A 14,309-nucleotide genomic window follows, 5' to 3' on the forward strand; every position below is an offset into this window, starting at 1 on the left:
AATAGCAGAAGATGCGATCTCTTCTTACTGATGATGATCATCAACCTTCCAGTATCTGCTGACACTTGTAGACAAATTGTTTTCATGCCCTCTGCTGGATGGCGCAGGACTGACCAGTAGAAGCCACAAGTAATCATGACTAGTTCTTATCTTCTTCTGTTCCATATATATATTCTAAGATTTATACAACTGTCAAAGAAATGGAGGAAAGAAATCTCAAATCTGTCTAAAGTCTGGCTTCATGAGTGGGCAGGTTAGACAGACAGGCCCATCAGGATAGATCCCACTTCTGACCAAAAAAAGATCTGACAAACTGCATGTTCCATGTTTCATCATACTGTGAGAAGCTCCGAGTCACTCAGAGTCAATATGGTATAAAAAAAAAAAGTATAAAAGTCAAAATTTGAATTTCATCGTTTTGAAATGTCAAGAATGGGTCCTGATGGCTTAGATTGGAGTTTTGATTCTTCATCATAGATCTGAGTGGTTATATTTCTCCCAGAATCAGTACATTTCTTGAAAGTGGGCAAATAAAGAACTTTTACAATCTCTGTGGCTGATGTAGTTCACACTTGTACATTTTATTAGTTTTCTGAATGTATTCAGATGTATATCGAACACTGACATGAGCAGTCTCCTGGCTTAAGCAAAAGGCTGCTTGATTTTTGTTCATTCCATGCTAGGGGTTGAACCCAGGACCTCCTGTATGCTAAAGGCAAATTCTTATCACGGAGCTACATCCCCAGCCCTTGTTTTTTGTTGTTGTTTGGTTTTGATTATTTGGGGTTGCTTTGGTTTCTGTTTTAAACCAAGTATTCTCTATGTGACTCAGGCTAGCCTTGAACTTGCCAGCCTAGAACAACCTCCCAGGTTAAGGAAGTGTAAGCATGTGCTGCTGCACTGAGCTAAATGGAAGCCTCTGTGCCTTACAAACTTCAATGATGTCACAGAAGCACCATTTCATAGTCCTGAAGCAGATGTGTACACTGTGTCAGCCTGGGTATGCACACCTAGCCAAAGGTTTCACCTCAGGCATTGTATAGTGTGGTGGTTTAAATATGCTTGGTCCAGGGAGTGGCACTATTAGGTGGCATGGCCTTGTTGGAGGAAAGTGCTGTGGTGAGCATGGGCTCTAAGACCCTCATCCTAGGTGCCTGGAAGCCAGTCTTCTCCTAGAGGCTTTCAGGTGAAGATATAAAACTCTCTGCTCCTCCTGCCTGGACATTGCCAAGCTTCTGCCTTGATGAGAATGAACTGAACCTCTGAACCTGTAAACCAGTCCTATTTCAATGTTGTTCTTTAAGAGTTGCGTTGGTCATGGTATCTGTTCACAGCAGTAAAACCCTAACTAAGACATATATCTTCAGGTAATATTGGAAGAAATGACAACATTGATAGTCACCAGTTGCTGGCACCTGAGTCACTTGGGAACTTAGTTTCTCACTTTTTCTCAGTACATAAATCATCTGCATTCTGCTTCATGACTAAATACTCTTTGTTTCATACACAGGGCAGAAATGTTCTCATGTACATTGTTACTGCTCTTAGATGTTCTGCACAGAATTTAGTTATGAAGACACAGCATCAGGCAGCACGCTTTGCGCTTGTAATTCAAGTCTCCAGGCATAGTTATGTGATTCCTTTGCAGCTATGAATGCTTTGATAACTGACAACCATTTTACTCCGTTCTTGAGCATGGGCAGGCTTCTAGGCTGTTACGCATTTGTTACAATGCTACAACAGTCGGTTTCATTCTCTGAAAGGGGTGGCTGGAGACAAGACTACTCACAAAGACAGGTATGCCCCTGGGGGAGGATACTTAAAGCATTTACATAAGCAATGGGAATGCCCTTTAGGTGTTGTCTCAAAGGAGGTGTAAGGAAGATTTGGTTTTTGTTTTCTCCTGAAAGTAGACAAACAAAATGAGTTCTCAATGTAGGCTGTAAAATGTAATTTAGAGAAATCTTCTTGGTTTGAGACCAGGTGCCTGGAAGCAAAACCATAAAGGCCATTGTCATTGATGTCATAGAGTTCACACTGCAGCCTGCTTCTGTCTCTTGAGTGTGATGGTCTTCTCTGTCATAGAGCTCAAGCAGAAGCCTTGAGCTTCTAAACTAAGTATCCAAAGCCTCCATTGCATACTCCATGGATGTTCATAACTGTCATTCTCTCAGGACATTACAAACGCTTTCTGTGTTCAGTGGTCCAGCACTTGCATGGCACACCTAAGATCCTGAGCTTGATCCCCAGAGCCACGGACAACAGTAAAATAGCTTCACTTGAAAATACTTTGCAAGGATGTACCTCCTTTTGCCATGAGGCAAGATAGTCTGTGACAGCTCACCTTTGATTCCCTGACTTGTTCAGATGTAAAATAATGTGATCACTTGCTTATTTTCTTTTCAAGGGCAATTTAATTGAGAGCGCTTAGCACACTGTACTAAGAAGGCATTTTAGGACAGGATAAAAACTGTCTGTCCTTAGCTTCAATCTCAGGCTGTTTGCCAGATTTATATTCAAGTATCATATGATTATTTACCAGTGTTTATGATTTCTGATGAGACTCTGAGCCCCAAGCATGTTTTAAATTTTTATTTTTGTATCACAAAAGATCAGCTATCCTTTACTGCATGCTAAGTGAGATGGTATTATTTTTAACCTAGGAAGGGCAGGTCTGTTAAATTGTCTATTTTCACACTCACTTCAGATGGTTCTGGCTAAACTTGGCAATACTGCTATTGAAATTTGTCCAATATATCATATGCAGTCTTTAGCTCCACACATATCTGAACAATGTTAAGACAAACCAAGTGTTAATATTTACAAAAACAAAACTATGATCTCTCTGTCACAATTTGAACATAATCAGCTTTTGAGCAATTATGTTTGGTTGGCCCTCTGTATATCAGGTAGACAGACACTAGATGGCAACGTGCAAGCTGCAAAAGCCTTTTTTCCTTCTAGAATCTCCTGATTCTAGGGCTGTAATGTACATTCAGCTCCTGTGAGGTCACTACTATTCTTAGTTACTGTTTAACATGGTGCTTGTTTTAAAGCTTTAAAACGTCAGAAGGAATACACTAGACTAATCTTTTAAAGAAAGACAGCCAAAAGGTGGTAAAGTGTTCTATGGGACGCCGTAAGCCACCACAGACAGTTGTCATTAACACATTTATCATGCCACTAAATGGGAGTACAATAAACATGATAGTTTTGATGCCAAAAAAATGTATTTTTATAATGTGATTTGCTACCATCAGATCTCTACTTCCCAGAAGTTCAGATGTAAGTCAGTGTTCATATTAGAAACCAGAGGTGACTTACGGTTGCTGGGTACCAAGCGGTTACGAGTTTTGGTCCAGTTCCCTTGGTACACATGTGAAACCATTTTGCTGTTGTTATTCCTGCTGCTAGAGATCAAACCCACATCTTGAACAGGCAAGGCAAGTGATGAACCGCTGAGCTAATGAAACTTTTTAAATGGATTACTCACACCTGTAAATGTGTCTGCTTTCTATTGCTATATGTTATTTCCTTGGAAGGGAGAGGAGACAGTTGGCAGTCATTGGTTCCCAAATCTGATCAACAGAACTCAACAAGTGTATGTGCTTAGAAAGTATATGTGGCTCAGTGGTTAAGAGCGCCGACTGCTCTTCTGAAGGTCCCGAGTTCAAATCCCAGCAACCACATGGTGGCTCACAACCATCCATAACGAAACCTGATGCCTGCTTCTGGAATATCTGAGTACAGTACTTACATATAATAAATAAAATAAATCTTAAAAAAAAAAAGAAAGAAAGTATATGGGCGGGGCAGAATTCTCTGACGATCAGCCTGAGAGTTTGTATTTACTGAAAGTGTGCTTGCTGATGTTCAGTGACTACTTGCATTGGAGTGCTTGCTGTATGGTATGGAGGGGGGTGCTTCTTGTTCTTTTAAAGTTGAAAGTGAGCCATTCCTTTTAACTAGAGGCCACGGATGTAGTTCAGAAGGAAACGATTTACTCTTGAATGATAGCCACTATGAATATCTCCCAAACTAGCATTAAGTGAAGTCATCGGCCCCTTCAAAAATGAAAATCAGTGCTTTCATGAACATTGTGTGTCAGATTGAACCTTGAGTGACACCACCAAAAGGTCCATGTACTGAAAGCTTAGACTTAGTGTGGGTCTGTTGAAAGGATGTGAAAACTAAGGAACAGGACCAACTGGGAAGTCATAAAGTCATTGGACTGTGTCCTCAGTGGAGATGGTGGAACATAAGAGCCTCCCCACCCCCTCTTGCTTTCTGACTGTTAGGTGAACACTTGTGTTCTATTGTATACTGCCACCATCAATGTTGGCTCTTCATAGCCAAAACAATTGGGACTATCAGTCATAGATAGCAATCTCCAAAACTGTGAGTAGCATGTTATTGCAGTAATAGGAAGCTAAGTAATACAAGCTTACGCATTATTTGCTCTTTGTGCTTTCCCATTGTCTTCTGTAGATAGATAGATGGATAGATAGATTTCATTTCTTATACTTCTCCATCATTCTCTCCCTTTGGCCAACATGCCCACTAAATGTCTTAGATACTAACCTTTTGTTTTCTAGTTTCAATATCTCAACTGAGTGGAAGGACTGTTCTACATGGCCAATTTGTATTTAGTACTGACTTTGTGTTTTAAGGACACAGTGGTGATATTTACCCACTTGACTACCTATTGCTAGGAGTATTCGTATATTTTATCCAATTTCCCAACTTAGGAAGCATCCCAGCACCAGGCATCCAATCAGCACTCCCTCTACCCCTTCCTTCTCTCCTCTCTCCATTTTGTGCCGTTTGGCCAGTGCTGTTTCTCCATCATCCTTGGAAAGAAAAACAAAGCATTTGTGTGAATGTTATAAAAACGGACCAGTGGGTCGTGAAAGCTTGGTGGATGTCACTGCTTTGCCTGATTCCATGAAGCTGGGAATGCTAAAGTGACATCAGTGAAGTGTGTCTGTCTCAGAGATGAAGGGGGAAAATAGGATATGGGCACATCTAAATCCATCATCATCTTTTTTTTTTCAAAAATTTGTATTGAAATAGATTCTTCTCCCATACAATACATACCAACCACTCTATCCACTCTTCCTAGATTCCTCCTTCCTCCCCTCTCCTCCACATCCATTCTCTCTTTATTTCCTCTTCAGAGAAGAGCAGGTCACCAACATCCTCCCCTTGCTATACTAAATGCAGTGTCTAGGTTGCTGCAGAAGTTTTCATATAAATACATGCTAGTGTTCATCGGAATCCAGAAAGAGATTTGCCCAGAAACCATAGACTCAGTCACTGAGCTGACTCATCTGCTTCTGTTCTGACTAATTCCTGTTTTAATGCCAGACATTTGATGATTAATTTCAGGTTTGCTGTCTTCTGTAGCTGCGTAAAGTTCAGGCAGGCTGTCTATGCAAATGTTCTTCACTAATTAGATTCAATTGTAGTCCCTGCTCCAATTATAGAAGTTATATTTACAATAAATATTTCCAGTAGAAATTAAGTATGTATAAATATTGCTACAGTAATGAAACTCATGTGCTAAGGTCCACCATTTCCTCTCCTTCCAGAGTCAAGAGAAAACTTGGAGGCTAGATTTGGGGTGGACAGAGAAATAAACATAGTCATAGGAGAATGAAGTGTTACATTTTTGTCCCAAATCACTCCAAATAATATAAATGAATCTCTTTAAGAAGAGAAAAATAATCCTATGTTCTACCATTCATGCTCAATCATATGTAGTGTTGAAATTCTGTAGATATGTAGCTAAGAGGAAATTTGAGGAAACACAAAAAAATGAGGAAATTTTCGGTCTTTCAATACATACATTGTTTAAGGAAATATTAAGTTTGTCTACATTGCTGCAAAGCCAGAATTCAGATTCGTTTTCTATCACACAATAACAGTGTATCACAAACTACCACATCATGACTGTGATGTCTAACTCTGTGGGCCAGGAACCCAGGCAAGTGTGGCTGTGTAGCATACATAGGGTGCCCACTCACCAGGGCTCTTCTGTGTGACTTTATATTCTGAAATTTATTTACTTTCTAGCTGTCCCTCGGGAGTTCCCCCCAGTCATCAGAAGTGACTCCATCCATCTTTAAAGCCAATCACTCCAAATTCACTTCTCCTTCTCTGGTCTAACTTTTATAGTACATCCTCTTCAGCCAAAGGGAAGGTAAACACCACCTGACTGGGGACTTCAAACACTCAGTTCCTTCCCAGCTGTGCTTGCTTTGGGGAGTGATTCAATATTCAATTGCTGGGAGCCTGAGCTCCATCTAAAAGCCTCTCTCTTCCACAACAACCCATACTACAATCCCCTAGGGCAGTCTTAACCAGAGACAAACTGAAAGGTGCAGAATTTGAGCCTTGCTCAAAACTTTCCAAGAGTATTGGCAAATATCATATACTATCGAACTTGGAGGAATTTAGAAAATTCTAAATCATTTTGTTAAACCACAGACTTGAAGCTGATTATGATTTATGGGAATGAAAAGGAACGTATTACTACCATTAGCCAAGATATTCAGCGCATTCGGATTTTGCAAACCTTCCAAATGACTACCATTGCACATTATAAAACTCACCAGCCCAAAACTATACAATCTAGAATTATGGAAGGAAAGACAAATCTAAAAGAGTATAGTGCATCAATGATATAGATGCTTAATTCTTCTATTGCTCTTCTTGAAAGAACCATGTTCTTGGGAGGAATGCAGATCTCTCCAAGACATTTCTGTGACCCAATGGGAGAAAATAAATATTTTCCATAAAAATGTTTCTGCCATTGTACATTTGCTCCTGAAGCCATGGTTAATTCAAATTAGGATTTCCAGCATTTGCCCGTATTACTGACTTCTTTATATCTTATCTGATCCTTAATGTGTTAAGTGGTTTTGGCGGCGGTGGTGTTTCTGTTTTTACCTATGCTAGACAAGTGCTCCAACAAGGAGCCGCCTTCCCTGTCCTCCAAATTTATTTTTAAATCCCAGCAGAGACAAAGAACAATTGGTCTTCTGTAGGAAGTGGAGATGTTTTTCTTCTAAATCCCCCTCAACAGTCGAACCGATGCCCTGTCATTTGCTCACCGTGGGATGTTGAGACAGGAAAGCTGCCATAGTGTGTGAATGAGAGAAAGGTCGCTGTCCACCCTTGTTCTTTAGTTCTGTTTCCTCATGAGGACTGTGTTCATCTGAAGATCACTTTTGGAGGGGAAAATCAATATTCAAGGTACTTCTGAGTTAGAAACAGTTCAATTGCAAGAAAAGTTCACTCAGAATGCGTAGACTATTCTGTGTGAGAATGTCATCTTCTGTGTCCCGTCCCACTTGACCAGCAAGAAAGACGCAACCACCAGGTTCTTCTTAAAGCAGTTTACTCAGGCAGCTTCTTTCTTAAAATCCCCCAGCCTCTTTGGTTACAAGTGTTTTTCTCCACTCCAGCCACAACCACGCCCCCACCAATTACCACAGGTCACATCACCTCACCAGGCAGGCTTGCTCAGCCAATCAGGGATTAAGGGCGGGCCATCCACCAAACATGGGCTTGTTTACTACCTGGAAGTCCGGAATGGCTCCCCACACTTGGGATGTGAGATTCCTGCTGAGTCTTACAACCTTGCCTCTATAACTGCAGACAGAAGAAGCACCCAGGACTGCCCACATCATGCATCTCTACAAGGTGTCCTTAGAGCTGGCAGGAGGCAGGAATTCTGTGCGTCAGACGTTAACTCTCCAAGTGACCAGTTATGCATCTTGTCATGTTAAGGGAGAAAGAAAAGCTCTTCCGCTGGAAGTCGCCTGACCCAGAGAGCCCAGTCTTGAATTCTGTACTACTTCTTATTCCCTATCTTTTGTCCTCTGTTTCATGAGTCTTAATGTGTCCCTGCCTGAGGGTTGCCTTATGAATCTGTCCTTCTGCCTATGTCCTCTGTCTGTTTCTGTTTCTGTGAGCTCTCTGTGTGAATGTGTGTGTGTGTTTGTGTGCATGTGTGCGTGTGTGTGTGTGTGTTTCTTTCTCTTTGTTTCTGTGTACGCCTGCCTCCTGTATGAACTGTGTATACCCTCTGTCCTCCCTTACAAAGGACCTCATCCTGTCTTTAATTGAACAACACAAAAAGCATCACATGTAGAAGGAATAGGAAACTTAACAGAATTTTACAAAGTATTAAGTCATTGGCTGCAGCTGATTTCAGCGGACCCGACAACAAACATCATTGTTTATTGACTGATACTCATAATTGGTTGCTTCCACCCTTTATGGTAGATTTTAGGAGGTTGATTTTGACTTCTATACTTGCTGCTTTGAGAAAATGATATACATGCACAGTCAGGAGCACGGGAGGATACATAATTTAAGACTATAGTCAGGGGCATGGGAGGGTACATAATTTAAGACTATAGCTCTGCATTAGCTTAGGATGTAAAAGTTGGCTGCATTGCCAATCCAAAACAAATAAGGTTTGCTGCTGCATCATTCCCTTAGAGTCAGGTCAGACAGTTTGGGTGCACAGTAGGATAGCAGTCAGGTCAGACAGTTTGGGTACACAGTAGGATAGCAGCCAGGTCAGACAGTTTGGGTGCACAGTAGGATAGGAACCAGGTCAGACAGTTTGTGTGCACAGTAGGACAGCAGCCAGGTCAGACAGTTTGGGTGCACAGTAGGATAGGAGCCAGGTCAGACAATTTCAGTGCATAGTAGGATAGCAGTCTTAAGTGTTCAGTGACCTCAAGGCATATTATTAACTGCCTGTGAGGTTCTCCTAGAATGCTAGAGGAGGTTTCAGAACATTGTATTGCTACAGCACGGCAATCCTCCTAATCAAATATTCTCCAGATGGTAGAGAACTAAGAGATATCACAATGTGACAAGAATGAGAATGGTTAGCATCTTCACAAAACCCTGTTCTACCCCATAGTGAGCCATTAGATTAGCAAACCACGAGAGGCAGAAGGTGTTCTCCACTGCATCTTTCCTCTATCACAAAGGCGGAAAGGTACATTTCTTTCTGGTCCTGAGGATAAAGATGACATGAATCAGTTAACTGGAGAAAAAGCACTCAGATTTACCTAATATGAATTTTAAATGACATGTTTCCCTCATGGAAGAAACATACCTTCCCCCCCCCCCCCCCCCAAAAAAAAAAAAAAAAACTAAATTTGGATTAAAAGCACTCATTTGTGAGACATGGCTGGACAGAGGGGCTGGAACTGGGGCGTTTAATTGAGAAAAGGGAAATGATAGATAACCAGGCTTCTGTGCCCTTTGGCTTCTTGCACTCTGGCTCTCTCCCTTGAGGACAAGAGGGCTTCACCTTCCTATGCGGAAGGTGTCTCACACAGGGGATTGCCTTGAGTGGCTTCAAGGGGCCTTAAAGGACCTTTCTTTCAAACTTGTCTACATCCTTCCCTTCTTACAAACACTGGATTACAAGTCAGATATCCGTACACAGGGAGGGGATCTCCAGAGATGGGAATGGAAGTGGGGTGAATCTTTTTCTGTCTGTTGCTGCTTCACTTTGTAGCTGGTAAGTAAGCACTTTTTTTGCCACCAACAGCACTGTGCAGTTTATTAACCATCCAAGTACAGTAGCATCTGGTGAGATTGGGACAGAATTAGGATTGCAAAGTGGACAGATATTCAGCATCTAATGGGTTGGAAGAAGCCACTACATACTCTTTAAAAACATCTTCCACAGTCAATACAGAACTAGCCATTAACCCAGCACACCAAATGTGCCTGAGTGGAAAAGATGCAACGAGAAAAATAGCTAGGTTAGAAAGACCAACACTTAAAAAAAAAAAGGTAAAACACTTTCAGTTTCTCCCCCTTGAGCCCCTAAAACATCTCACGGTCTGGATCTACCTATACGGTCCTACATCAGCTTCTAGACTATCTGTCAGGAGGGAAACCATAAATGACACTGGCCAGTACAGTCTTTGGATATTTAGGAAGGGGTCGGGGAGAAAGTCAGTTCTCGGAACAACTTATTCAGCCTCGGTATCATCCGCGGGGTCCTTGGATTCTTTGTTCTTCCGCACCTTTTCAACGTGCTTGTCCTTCTCTGGCAAGCGCTCCAGCTTGGCCACCATTTACGCCTCTCGGTTCTCTTTGTTAGTCTCCATTTTGTGGGTCAGTTTCTCCTCTGCCATTTTGCTGAAGTTGTTGTTCTCCTCGATGGCTTTCTGGAGCACGTATCTTTCATGCTCCCGCTTCTCAGCAAGCTGCTTCAAGACTTCCGCTTCACGAGACGTGCGTCTTTCTTCTGCAGCTTCTAATTTCTTCTGAATTTCCTCCAGGGAAAGGTCCTTCTTCTTTGGGGGGAGGGGGGAAATTGGGGACAGATTCTTTTGACCGAGGGCTGAGAATCAACTCAAAAGCCTGGCCTGAAGCACACTTCTCCAGCTCTTTCACCTGAATATCAGAAGATGCCATGTCGAACAGAAGACAAGAGACTGGCTATACACTCTACACAATCCACTGGCAAGGAAAGCCCTGCTCAGTCCTGGCCACACTCTCAAGTAGGCACCTTTTATGATGGAACTGTGGGGGCCATCTCTATTCCTGTTTCTCCCCTTCTTGCAGACTCACTAGTTAGACTCTGAGGGTTTTAATTATTCCTTTTCCTTTTTTAAAATTTATTTATCCACTTTACATCTGATTCTTACCCCACATCCAGGTCCTCCCTCACACAGTCCCTCCTTCGATCCCCCATCCTCTTCTCCTCTGAGAGGATGGAAGCCCTGATGGGTATCCCCCTACCCTGGCATATTAAGTCTCTGAGGTCAAACAAGGGTAGCCCACTTAGGGAGGCATATTCCACAGACAGACAACAGCTGTAGAGATGGCCCCCACTCCCCAGGACCCACATGAGGACCAAGCTACACATCTGTCATATGTGTGCAATGGGTCTGGGTCCAATTGGTTGATGGTTCAGGCTCTGCTTTCTATAGCCAACTTCTCTGTAGGAGGCATGTGGAAAAGTCGCTTCCAGTGAATTCCACGGGCACTTTAGTCCCCGAACAAGAGAAGTAGTCCTTTATCCTGCCAAACCCTGCCTTAAAATGACACAGTACTAGCTGGCGAGATGGCTCAGCAGTTAAGAGCACTGACTGCTCTTCCAGAGGTCCTGAGTTCAAATCCCAACAACCATCTGTAACAGGATCTGAAGCCCTTTTCTGGACATGAAGTAAACAAATCTTTTTTTTTAAAGGACATATTAGTCACTTTGCAGTTTAGGTCACATATTTGTCACAGACTGCAACAGCCTCTGCAGGACAGGATGTATTCCTAGACATTTCTTCTTGAACATCTTATCTTCTGAACAATATGCTGCTGACCTCAACTTACACCAAACCAATATGGTTTGAGTGGCACAAATCTCTGTAGTATGCTGAGGTTTGTGAAGGAGCAGGGGGAAATGTGAAAAGAATCTGTGTCTTTAGACTTATGGTTCCTTCACCCTTTGGGAAAGGGAGCCGTGGTTTTCCTCTCTGTACTTGAGTAAGGACAGATATCTCTCTGTTCTTAAATGGACAAATAAATCTTAACGTGAGTGCATAAAATGTTTGAAGAATTGTGTAAGAAAAATGCATCCTGAAACAGACTAAACCTCCATTTCTGCCTCGGAACATTATATCCTTCAGGAACAAAACTCCAACTTCACCAGGACTGTAACTGTACAAGCCAACAGTCACTGCTTACGGTACAGCAATCTGACTTCTACAGTTAATACCTTCTTCAACACTTCCGGCTGCATTTGAAGCCATAGTGTTCTTCTCTAATAACAAAAGCAGAGTCACAGAGACGCTAAAGAACCTTCCAGTGTCACCCAGGTTTAATCCTATGGTAAATTAAAGTGAGAGCCAAGATAAGTCTGAGCATCAGAGTTAAGCATCTTCCAAGCTCATAGATTTGCTCACACTTGCTGTGAGCTCATCATAACCAGACTAAAGTCCACGGAACTGGTAAATGGGAGAATAACCAGACTGAGTCCACAGAGCTGCTAATGATGAGAACAACCAGAAGCGCAATTCCTTGTAGCTCTGACTGCTTTGCTATGGATCATTGACTGTGTTCTATATTTTCTCAGCATTCATTTAACTGGGCAATTAAAAATTAAAAGTCTGCCCTAAGTTTGGAGGCTTGGACTAAAAAGCTATTGTCTAGACCAGTAGAAGCAGGTAAGACAAACAAAAGTACTTTTCCAGATTTTTGTTACACCTTCTCTGTTAATGTGATGTTGACACAACGTTGACCAGGTGATTAGTAATTACCACCATTTGCAATGTTGCAAAGAGTTTCATCAAATTATCTTCTTGATCCTATGAGATTCAGTGGGGTTAAGACACAAAATAGCATCAGGGTTTAAAATGTCAGTTCCTCTCACTTTTCCAAAGCTTGCTTTATTTATTTATTTATTTATTTATTTATTTATTTATTTATTTTTGGTATATTAGCTAACATTGTGACAAAGAAGTGTTTACTTGGAGTTATGGTTTGAGTCTATCCAGTCAAGGAAAGGCATTGATGGTAGCAGATGGTTCCAACCAAGGCAGTGTGAATGTGGCACCTCTTGCTCACTTCAGAGAGTGTGTCCAGCCAGAAGTGGATCAACTATAACCCTCCCACTCCATCCCTACAGCACTACATCCATCTCCGAGGACAAAGGGATCCCTGGAATCCATCCTTCAAAAACATTTTGTTCTAGAAAAGAGATTGAGGGGAGGAAGAGATCTTAAGGAATCCCCAGGGTTTTGAAGGTAGTGGATCCATGCGGTAAGAGAGAGCATCAGGGCATCGCCATTAAACCCTCTTCCCACAAGCCTCAGGGCTCATGGCTGAAGAGGCAGCAGAAAGACTGGGAGAGCTAGAAAGAGTAGGCACCTGCTTTGAAAGAGTGCCTGCCATGTTGGATGTCAGCACCACTGCACACAGACGCTCACAGAAGCTAAGGCAGCATGCAGAAGACCTGAGCAAGATCAAGCCAGCTAAGGTCGAGGTGGAGGAGGGATGAACAAGAGCCCTCCCCAAACTGAGGAGCTGGTGATTGGTGGTTGTTGTTAAAGGAGGGAGAGTTCTTTTTTTGTGTGTGTTTGTTTGGTTTTGAGGGTTGAGGGATATGCTCCAACAGATGGCCCCAAGACCATGAACATACAAGCAACACCAAGTGGACCTAGTGCTGGAGAGTCAGACATGCGAGGGTGGGGGTAACATTGGGAGGGAAAGGTGGGGGAGGGCTGGCCAGAGTGAAATGGGGGGAGTAGGGGGGTTGGGGGAGAGGGTGGCAGGGGAAGGGAGCAACTGAGAACAAGGTCTAATGACACACATGTATAAAAACACCATAACAAAGTCATTAATTCTGTGATACCGTAAAAAAAATGACTTTAAAGGGGCAGTGTTGTCTCAGGCTGCTCATATGGAGAGCAGAGTGCTGGAGTTTGTACCGTATATGCAGAGGGAACAGCAGCAGCGTTCTTTATTGAGGAGCACTTGCCAGTTACAGGTTTATTTATTTGATACTGAATTCCAAACCTGGCTTTTGCTCTCCTTCCTCACTCCTAAACATACTGTATAGATATATATGTAGATATATAGAAATACATAAAGATAGATAGATGGATAGATAGATAGATAGATAGATAGATAGATAGATGTGTGTGTGTGTGAGTGAGAGAGAGAGAGAGAGAGAGAGAGAGAGAGAGAGAGAGAGAGAGAAAGAGATATTTTCCTCTTTTCCAGACTTTAGGTCTAAAAAGAAAAGTCCTTAAATCATACGATTGTACGGCACGGTGCGAGGGAATAAGCACAGTGACATTCTTGTGTGGATGCCATGAGCTCAGAGTTCTCTCAAAAAGGCATTCAGAGTCGGGTGAGGGATGCAGACAGTGGCAGGAAGCTCCTGAGAGACACCCTAGCTCTTTCTAAAAAGGTCCAGAGAATGAATACCCAAGACTTCAAAAGGAAATCTCAAACTTAAAGCAGCTGTAAATATTTGGGAAAGAGCCATTACAGAGAGAGAGAGGGAGAGAGAGAGAGAGAGAGAGAGAGGTATGCTTTGTGTTTCTGTTCAATCATGTGAAAATTCAATCTCTCTGCTTGAAAGGGGGGAATTGTAATTAAATGTTCCCCACGATTCCTCCTTCTGATGGCTGAGCTTCAGGTCTGCTGTGTGCTTTTGTACCAAGACTTGTCACCCCCTCCACACACCTGGCTTCCGTTAGGAAACATGTGCTTTGCATAGATGCTTGCCTCCAGAGCCAGCTGTTTCCTTCCTAGTATAA

At 42.4% G+C, this 14,309-nt stretch overlaps 1 protein-coding gene and 1 pseudogene across 6 annotated transcripts in view; one reads left to right on the forward strand and one right to left on the reverse strand.

The window, feature by feature from the left end:
• Window positions 1-14,309, forward strand: part of Dlgap1 (DLG associated protein 1) — an 826,285-nt gene that overhangs the window by 377,421 nt on the left and 434,555 nt on the right. The gene's annotated exons all lie outside the window — the stretch shown is intronic.
• LOC110312441 lies at window positions 10,014-10,461 on the reverse strand (annotated as a pseudogene).

This window comes from Mus caroli, chromosome 17, assembly GCF_900094665.2.
Source record: "Mus caroli chromosome 17, CAROLI_EIJ_v1.1, whole genome shotgun sequence".
Classification (NCBI taxonomy): Eukaryota; Metazoa; Chordata; class Mammalia; order Rodentia; family Muridae; genus Mus; species Mus caroli.